General features: G+C 48.6%; 1 non-coding gene across 1 annotated transcript in view; it reads left to right on the plus strand.

The window, feature by feature from the left end:
• Window positions 1–10,914: 10,914 nt before the first annotated feature.
• Window positions 10,915–12,500, plus strand: part of LOC124592932 — a 1,910-nt gene continuing 324 nt past the window's right edge. The window contains exon 1 of the ribosomal RNA XR_006977685.1: window positions 10,915–12,500. This exon is cut by the window's right edge and continues 324 nt beyond it. This is a non-coding gene — a ribosomal RNA (small subunit ribosomal RNA).

The raw sequence follows: 12,500 nt of genomic DNA on the forward strand, positions 1-12,500 counted from the left end.
GGGGCGGGACCGGTGAGCGAGCTGCAATTAGCCTCCCCCCATGCCAGAGAGGCCGGTCCGGGGAAAGAGACGGGCCTCCTTTCTTTTCACTCTCATTGGCAATATGGCGGAAAATCAAGAGAGTGATCGAGTGCTCGAGGTAGATTCGTCGCTGGATGCAAATATAAGCATCGCCGAGCGACATGCGCGATTCTTAAGATTGTTGGATAGTAGTATTAAGAATGGGAAAATTAGCAATTATGCAATTAACCAGATTAGAGACTGTGTTGCGGGGTGGGCAATGGCCCATGCACAATTGGAAGGTAGGTTGCTTGAATTGGAAAAAGAGAATGCACGATTAAGAGATCAACCGGTTGCACAGCGCACATATGCCGCGGTTGCAAGTACCCCTGTGGTGGTTAAGGCGCCGTCGGCGAAAGAAACCATACAGCAAAATCTAAAGAAAACCGTACCAACTGTGTTCATTAAACCCAAGTCGGGTGAAGACATTCGTACGGTCAAGGCTGAATTTGAGAAATGTATTAACCCCAAGAGAGACAAAATTAAAATTAACAATGTTAGGACCGCGAAGAATGTGCTGATCGTTGAAACTGCCTCGCAAGAGGATAGTGACAGGATTTTGAAAAACTCACGGTTATTGGAGAAGTTAAAATGTGAACCCCCTCGTAAAAGACGTCCTCTGATGTGTCTTTACGATGTGCCTACATACATGGATGCGGAAAGCTTACTTGACGCTATCTATGTACAAAATTTTGATGTATCCATGACGAGAGAGGAATTCGATGGGAACTTTAAACTGAGATTTAAAGTAGGACCAAGAGATAAATTAACAGTGCACAATGTAGTGGAAGTATCACCCGAGCTTTGGAAGCTACTTACGAGGATTGGTAGACTTTACGTGGGTTATTCTGCGTTAAACATAAAGGATTACTTGTCGGTACCTAGATGCACGAAATGCCATGACTTAAACCACACTAACAAATACTGTGGTGAGGTCCAAGCCGTGTGTGCCCACTGTGGGCAGGCTGGGCATGAAAGAAAGGACTGTGCACAAAGGGATTGTCCACCCATTTGTATTCCATGTAAAAAGAGGGGGAAGAAATGCGGAGGTTCTAAGGATTGCCCCACTTATAGAATGTTTTTAGATAGAATCATTCAAAGAACCGACTATGGCGACCTTTAAGGTGCCTAAGAAAAAATCACCCAGTAAGGTTAAAAGAGATGCTGAGCGGGGCAAACTCATTAGTAAAGCTCTTTCCACAGGTTCTCTGGTTGATCTTCAAGATCCTTCCGGGTCTGCGAGTCCTCTGATGGTGGACGTCGGCGTCCAAGCCGAGGTCGAACCGGAGGAAGCTCTGAGCCGGCTGTCACGCCAGTTATTGGAGCTTGCTGTGGAGGAGTCGGTGAAAGGTGAAGAAGAGGGTGTGGACACTTCCTGTGTATTAACAGATGGTGGTCGGAACTTGAATAATGTAGACGTTACTAATGAAAATGAAGTAGAGGTGAATGTAAAAAGTGTAAATAGAGGTAGTGGTGATTGTGGTAGTGGTAGTAGTAGTGCTGGTAACATGTATAAAGCTGTTGGACCCGGTCGTGTATATACAGACTTCGAGGATATGCTGCGGCTCTCGAGATTGGAAGAGCCGGGCCTGTTAACGGTTGCATTGAGGCAACTTGTTCGGAGGGCACATGAATATGGAAAAGACATAACATTCCCAGCACTGGAGGATGTAGATTGTATTCAGTTGGAGGCGGCTAATATCCCCTCTGAAGTGGAAAAATTGAAGCTATTGGTGGAACAAGTATACGCACGAAGAGATCGTAAATTTGATCTAGAAAAAGTATTTAAGGAGATGGTCAAAATGTACGGCCGTAATGTTTGTGACTTGTCAAAACCTTGGCCTGCTAGTCGGCTGCACGTTTTTTATCCCCCTGGATAATGGGGAGGTTCAAAATGTTGCAGGTAAACGCCATGCGTAGCCATACGGTTACGCAAGAACTTAGAAAAATTTCAGAGGAGGAGAATTTCGATGTAATAATCATACAAGAACCGGGTTCCTGTGCTGGTCGGGTCCCAGGATTTCCTGCGGTTGCGCAAGTGGCGTTCTCTGGGGAGAACCCCATGAGCGCAATCGTGGTACTAAACAAGATGATTAAAACAACAATCTTAAATCAGTTTTGCAACGAACATGTAATGGTTGCTCAATTGAACTTGCTGTCACATAATGTATACATTGTTAACATATACTGCCAGTTTAGACAGCATATTACACCGTTTATGGAGCAGTTGATATGGATCCTACGAGCTCTAGAGGGTCACCCTGTGATTGTTTGTATGGATGCGAACGCCAAGTCTCCTATGTGGCACAGTGAGGAATTGGATGATCGAGGCATTGAACTTGAGAATGTGATAATGGAAGCTCATTTAGTAGTGTTGAATCAGCCAGGCAATCCACCTACCTTTTCTGGTAGGGCTGGTGCAATGTCTAATATTGATGTTACCTTAGCAACGCTGCATGCAGCGCCTCATATAAGCAACTGGTGTGTTGTTTCCAACTTAACTATCAGTGACCATAATTGTATAAAATTTGATTATGATACTGTGGTCCAGGAGGAGACTGGCGCTTGGGAAGTACGTTATAACTACTTAAGGACGGACTGGGAGCGACTAGCACGCGAATTCCGTCCCCCAGTGCTGGGACCTAATCTTGAGTCTGAGGATGTAGAAGAAGCAGTGGAAGCAATTGTTATGGCTATTGACGCCGCTATTGCTGCGGCGGTTCCTCGGGTGGCGAGGTTTGTCCGCAGGCAGTCTACTCCGTGGTCCCCAGAACTGACCGCACTTAAGCGGTCTGTCAGGAGGGCGCGGAGTAACTATCAAAGAAGCTTTGCCCAAGAGGAGAGGGATTTTCACCTACAGATTTATCGTCGCCTTAAAGAAAGATACAAGACATTGTTACAGAGGACTCGAAGGCAGTCATGGGAAACTTTTGTCAAAGATCAGCTGGGAATGGACCCTTGGGGGGTCCCATACAAGCTGGTCAGAGAGAAAATTAGATCGCCGACTATGTTATCCACGCTACGACTGGATGAAGGATATACTACATCTTGGGAGGAAACCGCTAGAGTCTTGCTGGACACTTTACTTCCGGACGACAGGGAAGACGAAGATACAAACGAGCAACGTGGCATACGTCGGATGATGATGGAGCCATACAATAATGATGTACTTGTTTATCCGTTTTCTGTCGAAGAAGTGGTGGCTGTACTTCGTTCCTTCGCCAAGAAGAAGGCTCCTGGTCCTGATGGCATTCCCTCTGAGATCCTGCAGTACCTGGCACCGCAGCTTGCTCCAGAGTTGGCCAAGATTTACAACACCTGCTTGCAACTACGGGTGTACCCGAGGAAGTGGAAGATCGCAGAAGTGATTATCATTAAAAAAGGTCCTGATAAAGATCCTCAGCTGCCTAAGTCGTACAGACCGATATGTCTCTTGGACGTACTGGGCAAAGCCTTTGAGAAGCTACTCACTGACAGATTGTTAAGTCATCGAGCTCTGCATGGCATGAGCGATCGGCAGTTCGGGTTCCGGAAGGGTCGCTCCACTCAGGATGCGATCAACGAGGTAGCCCGGACTGTCCACACAGCCAGTGCAAAGTATGTTCTGGGGATAATGGTGGATATTTCGGGGGCCTTCGACAACCTGTGGTGGCCGGCTCTCTTCTCTTCTTTGCGAGAGATGGGATGTCCTTGGCCACTATATGGTTGCTTGGAGGCCTATTGTGATAACAGACTGGCCAGGATCACGGCTCCTGGGACTGTGGTGTCCAAAAGGATCACCCGGGGCTGTCCCCAGGGATCGGTTTTCGGTCCTGTTTTCTGGGACATAAATATGGAGTCTCTGCTTAACACCTTGCAGAGGGACACCTCAGTGCTCGGTGTCGTGGCTTATGCGGACGATCTTGTCATCTTGGTGGAAGGCAATTCTCGAGCCATAATGGAAGAACATGCAAGACAGGCAATTGAGATATTACAAGAGTGGTGCAATCGGTCTAAATTAACTGTTGCACCACAGAAGTCATCGTACATGTTGTTAAAAGGGAGGCTCAACAGAGACCCAACCATAAGAATTGACAATGTTTTCGTATCAAGACAACGTTCAGCGCGTTATCTGGGTGTATACCTGGATGAACGCTGGAACTTCAATGTTCATATAGAGCAGGTAGCAGCTAGATCTTTGGCCCTGTTTAACAAATTAATAACTATTGGACACAGGCGCTTTCACTTGCCAGCGAAAGCAATTCATTTATATCATAACTGTGTGTTGGCTCCGATTGTGGGTTATGGGGCGAGCGTGTGGGCCCACAGACTGGCTTTGGTTAGGCCAGCCATGTCAGTCAGGAGGATTCAAAGAAATATCTTGTTACGGTGTATTGGTGCCTTTGGCACCAGCCCTACCGATGCATTGTTGGTCATTATGGGCTTATGCCCATTAGATTTGATCATTAGACAGCAAGCAGCCCTTTATTGGCTGCGGAAACAAAACATTGAGCGGGTACGTGAAATAATGGGAGCGCCTTTGACAAGTATTAAACTAATCAGAAATGAATTACTTAATATTTGGCAGGATGAGTGGAATCGCTCAGATACTGGGAGAAGGGTTCATTCCTTTATTCCCAACGTAAAAGAACGTCTGAAGAATAAGATTATACGGCCATCTCAGGGCATAGTACACTTCCTGACTGGTCATGGTCCCTATCCGGAGTATTTACACCGCATAGGGAAGCGGCCGACGCCGGGGTGTGACTGTGGGTTCCCTTACGGTACTCCTGAACATGTTGTGTTTCAGTGCCCAATATACGAGCAAGTTGCCTCAGCTGAGAGGCAGCTTTTACCTGGAAATGACGTTATTCAATTTCTCAACAATGGAGAATATTTCCAACTTTTCTCTAAAATGGTTAACGCAGTTTCTAAGGAAGCTCAGCGTATGTACCAGTTATGAGTGAATGGCATATTTCAATGCATGGCATATTTTAAATAATAACTGACTGTGGACAATAAGATGTGAGAAGAACCAGCTGGTCCGCCCTAGGAATGGCGATTTATTCGGTCCGCCTGGGGCCTGGCCGCTGGAAGTGAAGATGTTGTATGTGGGAGGTAAGAGGTGAAGAGGTCACCTTTTGTGTTATTTACTGTGGAATTTCAGTTTTTGTTATTCTTAGTTGTTGCCTCTCACGACGTGCTGTTACTATCAAGAAGTTAAAGCACAAGAGTGATGTGTTTGGTTATAGTTCGTTTGTATATAGTTTGTATTTAAGTAGATACAGTTGTTCAATAGGGGTGGTGGTGGGAGTTGTGAGTTATAAAGCAGTGGTTTCAGTTGGATTGTAGCGGCCCGCCTCCTCGTGGCTAGGGACGGGCAACTCTCTGGGATTAGCCCAGAGAGGCTAAGAGGCCGTTCTTTTATATGTGTAATGTAGAAGATATGTTTTGTTTTTTGTATGTATTTTATATGTAACCACATTTGTAACATGTAGTTCTGTCTAGTTACGTAGCACGCCCACGCATAAGTGTTAGTAAGTGGGCATTGTATGTATAATAAACATTGAAAAAAAAAAAAAAAAAAAAAAAAAAAAAAAAAAAAAAAAAAAAAAAAAAAAAAAAAAAAAAAAAAAAAAAAAAAAAAAAAACATTGTCCCTATACATGAGCTGCGGGCTGTACCAGTTACGAGCTAGAGACGCGACCGCGTTGCTCTCTGTACGAATGCCGATGCTGAGCGGTCAGCTAGGAGGCGCTCCATCCATGTCGGTACCGGTGAGCGTTGCACTCGCAGTCGCAAGAACGTACGGCAAGTATATTACCTGGAAGAGTCAATGACAGTCCACGCCCCCCTGCGTGGGAAGAGTCTTTCTAGGCCATGACCCACCGGAAGGGCGCAGCGTCCCCCACCCCAGACATGTGACGTCACACCATCGGTATTGACGACTAGACTGATTCCTTATAATCATTTGCCATACACCGGTGGAAGCTGCCGAGACGAGTAACTACATAGCGGGCTCGCCGTGTCACTAATGTACAGAGATACAACAGTTTCGACTGGAACCGGATTAAACGTATACACGGCGCTGATTAGTAATAGATAGAGCCATCAGAATACAGATAATGTATACAACTGTCCGTATACATGCTGAAAGACTCTGCTCACAATCACAACCACACGTCAGCCACACACCCTTATCACGCACTACTCTCTGCCTGTAACACGCACACAGACAATATGTAAGCACCAGCATGGAACAACACCCAGTGCATCCTCTCCGCCACATTAGACAATCCACACTGTCATAACCAGACTGGGAGGTCCACTCAGAAAACAGAATATCCCACCCACCCGACAACCACCATTGCTCAGCCAAGCCACCAACACCCACACATGTCCTACACAGGGGTGCACCCAACATCACAATACTGCCTCCTCTCACAGCACACAAACAATGGCAGGAATGAAAGACACAGGTCTGCCACAAGCATGGAATGAGAGCGCCGCCTGTCATGAGCCAAAGGTGCATCCTGACGTGGCAAATCAGATGATGCCGCAGGCATCCACTTACTATAATCACAATCAACAAACCGGCCGCCCCGCCCCGCCCCCCATTAAACCTTTCCTTACAACAATGTGTACCTTAACCTAACCTATATCGTACCGTAACCTAACCTATATCGTACCGTAACCTAACCTATGTCGTACCGTAACCTAACCTATGTCGTACCGTAACCTAACCTATGTCGTACCGTAACCTAACCTATGTCGTACCGTAACCTAACCTATGTCGTACCGTAACCTAACCTATGTCGTACCGTAACCTAACCTATGTCGTACCGTAACCTAACCTATGTCGTACCGTAACCTAACCTATGTCGTACCGTAACCTAACCTATGTCGTACCGTAACCTAACCTATGTCGTACCGTAACCTAACCTATGTCGTACCGTAACCTAACCTATGTCGTACCGTAACCTAACCTATGTCGTACCTTAACCTAACCTATGTCGTACCTTAACCTACCCTATGTCGTACCTTAACCTAACCTATGTCGTACCTTAACCTAACCTATGTCGTACCTTAACCTAACCTATGTCGTACCTTAACCTAACCTATGTCGTACCTTAACCTAACCTATGTCGTACCTTAACCTAACCTATGTCGTACCTTAACCTAACCTATGTCGTACCTTAACCTAACCTATGTCGTACCTTAACCTAACCTATGTCGTACCTTAACCTAACCTATGTCGTACCTTAACCTAACCTATGTCGTACCTTAACCTAACCTATGTCGTACCTTAACCTAACCTATGTCGTACCTTAACCTAACCTATGTCGTACCTTAACCTAACCTATGTCGTACCTTAACCTAACCTATGTCGTACCTTAACCTAACCTATGTCGTACCTTAACCTAACCTATGTCGTACCTTAACCTAACCTATGTCGTACCTTAACCTAACCTATGTCGTACCTTAACCTAACCTATGTCGTACCTTAACCTAACCTATGTCGTACCTTAACCTAACCTATGTCGTACCTTAACCTAACCTATGTCGTACCTTAACCTAACCTATGTCGTACCTTAACCTAACCTATGTCGTACCTTAACCTAACCTATGTCGTACCTTAACCTAACCTATGTCGTACCTTAACCTAACCTATGTCGTACCTTAACCTAACCTATGTCGTACCTTAACCTAACCTATGTCGTACCTTAACCTAACCTATGTCGTACCTTAACCTAACCTATGTCGTACCTTAACCTAACCTATGTCGTACCTTAACCTAACCTATGTCGTACCTTAACCTAACCTATGTCGTACCTTAACCTAACCTATGTCGTACCTTAACCTAACCTATGTCGTACCTTAACCTAACCTGTATTGCGCCTTAACCTAACCTGTATTGCGCCTTAACGTAACCTGTATTGCGCCTTAACGTAACCTGTATTGCGCCTTAACGTAACCTGTATTGCGCCTTAACGTAACCTGTATTGCGCCTTAACGTAACCTGTATTGCGCCTTAACGTAACCTGTATTGCGCCTTAACGTAACCTGTATTGCGCCTTAACGTAACCTGTATTGCGCCTTAACGTAACCTGTATTGCGCCTTAACGTAACCTGTATTGCGCCTTAACGTAACCTGTATTGCGCCTTAACGTAACCTGTATTGCGCCTTAACGTAACCTGTATTGCGCCTTAACGTAACCTGTATTGCGCCTTAACGTAACCTGTATTGCGCCTTAACGTAACCTGTATTGCGCCTTAACGTAACCTGTATTGCGCCTTAACGTAACCTGTATTGCGCCTTAACGTAACCTGTATTGCGCCTTAACGTAACCTGTATTGCGCCTTAACGTAACCTGTATTGCGCCTTAACGTAACCTGTATTGCGCCTTAACGTAACCTGTATTGCGCCTTAACGTAACCTGTATTGCGCCTTAACGTAACCTGTATTGCGCCTTAACGTAACCTGTATTGCGCCTTAACGTAACCTGTATTGCGCCTTAACGTAACCTGCATTGCGCCTTAACGTAACCTGCATTGCGCCTTAACGTAACCTGTATTGCGCCTTAACGTAACCTGCATTGCGCCTTAACGTAACCTGCATTGCGCCTTAACGTAACCTGTATTGCGCCTTAACGTAACCTGTATTGCGCCTTAACGTAACCTGTATTGCGCCTTAACGTAACCTGTATTGCGCCTTAACGTAACCTGTATTGCGCCTTAACGTAACCTGTATTGCGCCTTAACGTAACCTGTATTGCGCCTTAACGTAACCTGTATTGCGCCTTAACGTAACCGATATTGCGCCTTAACGTAACCTATATTGCGCCGTAACGTAACCTATATTGCGCCGTAACGTAACCCACATTGCCCCTTAACGTAACCTATATTGCGCCGTAACGTAACCTATATTGCGCCGTAACGTAACCCACATTGCCCCTTAACGTAACCCACATTGCCCCTTAACGTAACCCACATTGCCCCTTAACGTAACCCAACACACGTTGGGCCTTAACCCAACACACGTTGGGCCTTAACCCAACACACGTTGGGCCGTAACCCAACACACGTTGGGCCTTAACCCAACACACGTTGGGCCTTAACCCAACACACGTTGGGCCTTAACCCAACACACGTTGGGCCTTAACCTGCTCTGTAATTGTCATACGACGCGTTAAATTAGTGTAGTGTTGCCTAACTGCAACCCCCGCAATATAGTTTGCTACTCGCACTGCCCGGTCCCCAGTGTATCGCTTCATGTTAAACACCTTGCAGCTATACACTGTAATGTGGATGGCAGCAGGACGTACATGCTCAATGCCCTTTGCAGTTGTTCATTGGCATTTGCAGTTGTTCATTGGCATTCGCATGGCGAAGCACTTAGCCTACGCTGTGGTACGGCCTGTGTCAACTGTCCGCTGATGTTGTACGTCCAAATCACACACTGTACTGCACATTGGTCCTCATGTACTGAATGATACATCGTGGTACATGTGACCGTACAACGACTGCGCCAACAACGGCGAACCATGCGGTCCAAATGTTGTGCACTCAGCTACGTGTCGTCTCCCTATAAGAGCTGGATTGCAGTGTGGTATGCCCTGGATGGCGATCAGCATGAGCCGTCTGTTGATGTAGTGGCGCGTGTTGTCAGACGTAGTCGTCTCTTCTCACACACCGTGATAGCACGGTGCACTGCGTTCCACATCTGCGACATGCGACAGAGGCCGGTTGACAGTCGTTCGCGCAATGGACATCGCATACGTACGGGGGCCACCTTCCACGTGTTCGCTAAGCGTGGACATGTTGTTGCGTGTATGTGGGCAGACAGTGTGTCGTGACACCTGACACAGGCATGCAACAATCGTTGAATTTGCAAATGGCGATGGACGCCTACGTTTGCTGGTGACGTTACGCAAATGAACAACTGGTAAACCGTTGTGGTGCGGTTGTTCTCGCTAGGGGTGAATCAGTGATGGCGACGATCGGTTGAGCTACCAACCGGTTGTTGCAGCGATACCCACCATGCCCACGAACGTGAATGGCATGTGGGTGTGAAGCGATACGCGGCGGTGGCTGGGTGGGACCGTCCCCGGCCGGTGAGGGGGGGCCTCCCGGCGTGTTGGCCGTGCGGTGCGTGGGCGCACGCGCTACAGCCGGCTGGTGGGGGCGGCCAGTGGCAGGCGCGCCGGCCGACGGAGGCGGCAGGCGGCGCAGCTGCGCGCCGGCGCACCCTGCACGCGGCGCCGTGCGGCCAAAGTAGGTCCTCGCGGGCCCGGTGCGAAGCGCGGTGGACATCTGCAGTGTGCTGGTCCGATTGAGGACTGTGTGCGCTGAGGATGCGCCGCCGCCCGGCGCTCGGCGCCGCGACGCCGTCTGCTGCTCGGTCGCCTCTGCGGTTCTCGCAGGTGGTTTGTATCGCAGCTGTGCGGACGTGTTGGCGCGTGCGCTGTGCTGGGAGAGTTCGCTTCGGCACCCAAGTGGGGCTTTTGTCCTTCTGTGGCGCTGGCGTTGGAGCTGCCGGTCACCGTAGGTGGCGCGTGTTGTCTCCCGCCGGCAATGCCACGACAGCACGCTCCCGGGCCTCTGTCGGCAGCGGCAAGCTCAGTTGGGAGCACGGGTGGTCGCACCTAAAGCGTCTACTCGCCAAACTCCGGGCGATTGCGCCTCTCTCGAACCCGACCAAGTACTTAGGACGGCGCTGCGCGCCGCCGGGACCTGAGAGGGTTTCGAGGTGTATGGTGCAGGGGAGCTCAGCCTCCTCCTGTTTGCAGAATAATTGAGCGGACGCTTGCGTGTTCGCGCGGGCCCCCGGGACACACTCCCGGGCGGCCGGCTGCTCAGCTCTAGTTGACGCAGCTCCCTGGTTGATCCTGCCAGTAGTCATATGCTTGTCTCAAAGATTAAGCCATGCATGTCTCAGTACAAGCCGCATTAAGGTGAAACCGCGAATGGCTCATTAAATCAGTTATGGTTCCTTAGATCGTACCCACGTTACTTGGATAACTGTGGTAATTCTAGAGCTAATACATGCAAACAGAGTCCCGACCAGAGATGGAAGGGACGCTTTTATTAGATCAAAACCAATCGGTCGGCTCGTCCGGTCCGTTTGCCTTGGTGACTCTGAATAACTTTGGGCTGATCGCACGGTCCTCGTACCGGCGACGCATCTTTCAAATGTCTGCCTTATCAACTGTCGATGGTAGGTTCTGCGCCTACCATGGTTGTAACGGGTAACGGGGAATCAGGGTTCGATTCCGGAGAGGGAGCCTGAGAAACGGCTACCACATCCAAGGAAGGCAGCAGGCGCGCAAATTACCCACTCCCGGCACGGGGAGGTAGTGACGAAAAATAACGATACGGGACTCATCCGAGGCCCCGTAATCGGAATGAGTACACTTTAAATCCTTTAACGAGTATCTATTGGAGGGCAAGTCTGGTGCCAGCAGCCGCGGTAATTCCAGCTCCAATAGCGTATATTAAAGTTGTTGCGGTTAAAAAGCTCGTAGTTGGATTTGTGTCCCACGCTGTTGGTTCACCGCCCGTCGGTGTTTAACTGGCATGTATCGTGGGACGTCCTGCCGGTGGGGCGAGCTGAAGGCGTGCGACGCGCCTCGTGCGTGCTCGTGCGTCCCGAGGCGGACCCCGTTGCAATCCTACCAGGGTGCTCTTGAGTGAGTGTCTCGGTGGGCCGGCACGTTTACTTTGAACAAATTAGAGTGCTTAAAGCAGGCAAGCCCGCCTGAATACTGTGTGCATGGAATAATGGAATAGGACCTCGGTTCTATTTTGTTGGTTTTCGGAACCCGAGGTAATGATTAATAGGGACAGGCGGGGGCATTCGTATTGCGACGTTAGAGGTGAAATTCTTGGATCGTCGCAAGACGAACAGAAGCGAAAGCATTTGCCAAGTATGTTTTCATTAATCAAGAACGAAAGTTAGAGGTTCGAAGGCGATCAGATACCGCCCTAGTTCTAACCATAAACGATGCCAGCCAGCGATCCGCCGCAGTTCCTCCGATGACTCGGCGGGCAGCCTCCGGGAAACCAAAGCTTTTGGGTTCCGGGGGAAGTATGGTTGCAAAGCTGAAACTTAAAGGAATTGACGGAAGGGCACCACCAGGAGTGGAGCCTGCGGCTTAATTTGACTCAACACGGGAAACCTCACCAGGCCCGGACACCGGAAGGATTGACAGATTGATAGCTCTTTCTTGATTCGGTGGGTGGTGGTGCATGGCCGTTCTTAGTTGGTGGAGCGATTTGTCTGGTTAATTCCGATAACGAACGAGACTCTAGCCTGCTAACTAGTCGCGTGACATCCTTCGTGCTGTCAGCGATTACTTTTCTTCTTAGAGGGACAGGCGGCTTCTAGCCGCACGAGATTGAGCAATAACAGGTCTGTGATGCCCTTAGATGTTCTGGGCCGCACGCGCGCTACACTGAAGG

Source organism: Schistocerca americana, unplaced genomic scaffold (assembly GCF_021461395.2).
Source record: "Schistocerca americana isolate TAMUIC-IGC-003095 unplaced genomic scaffold, iqSchAmer2.1 HiC_scaffold_964, whole genome shotgun sequence".
Lineage (NCBI taxonomy): Eukaryota > Metazoa > Arthropoda > Insecta > Orthoptera > Acrididae > Schistocerca > Schistocerca americana.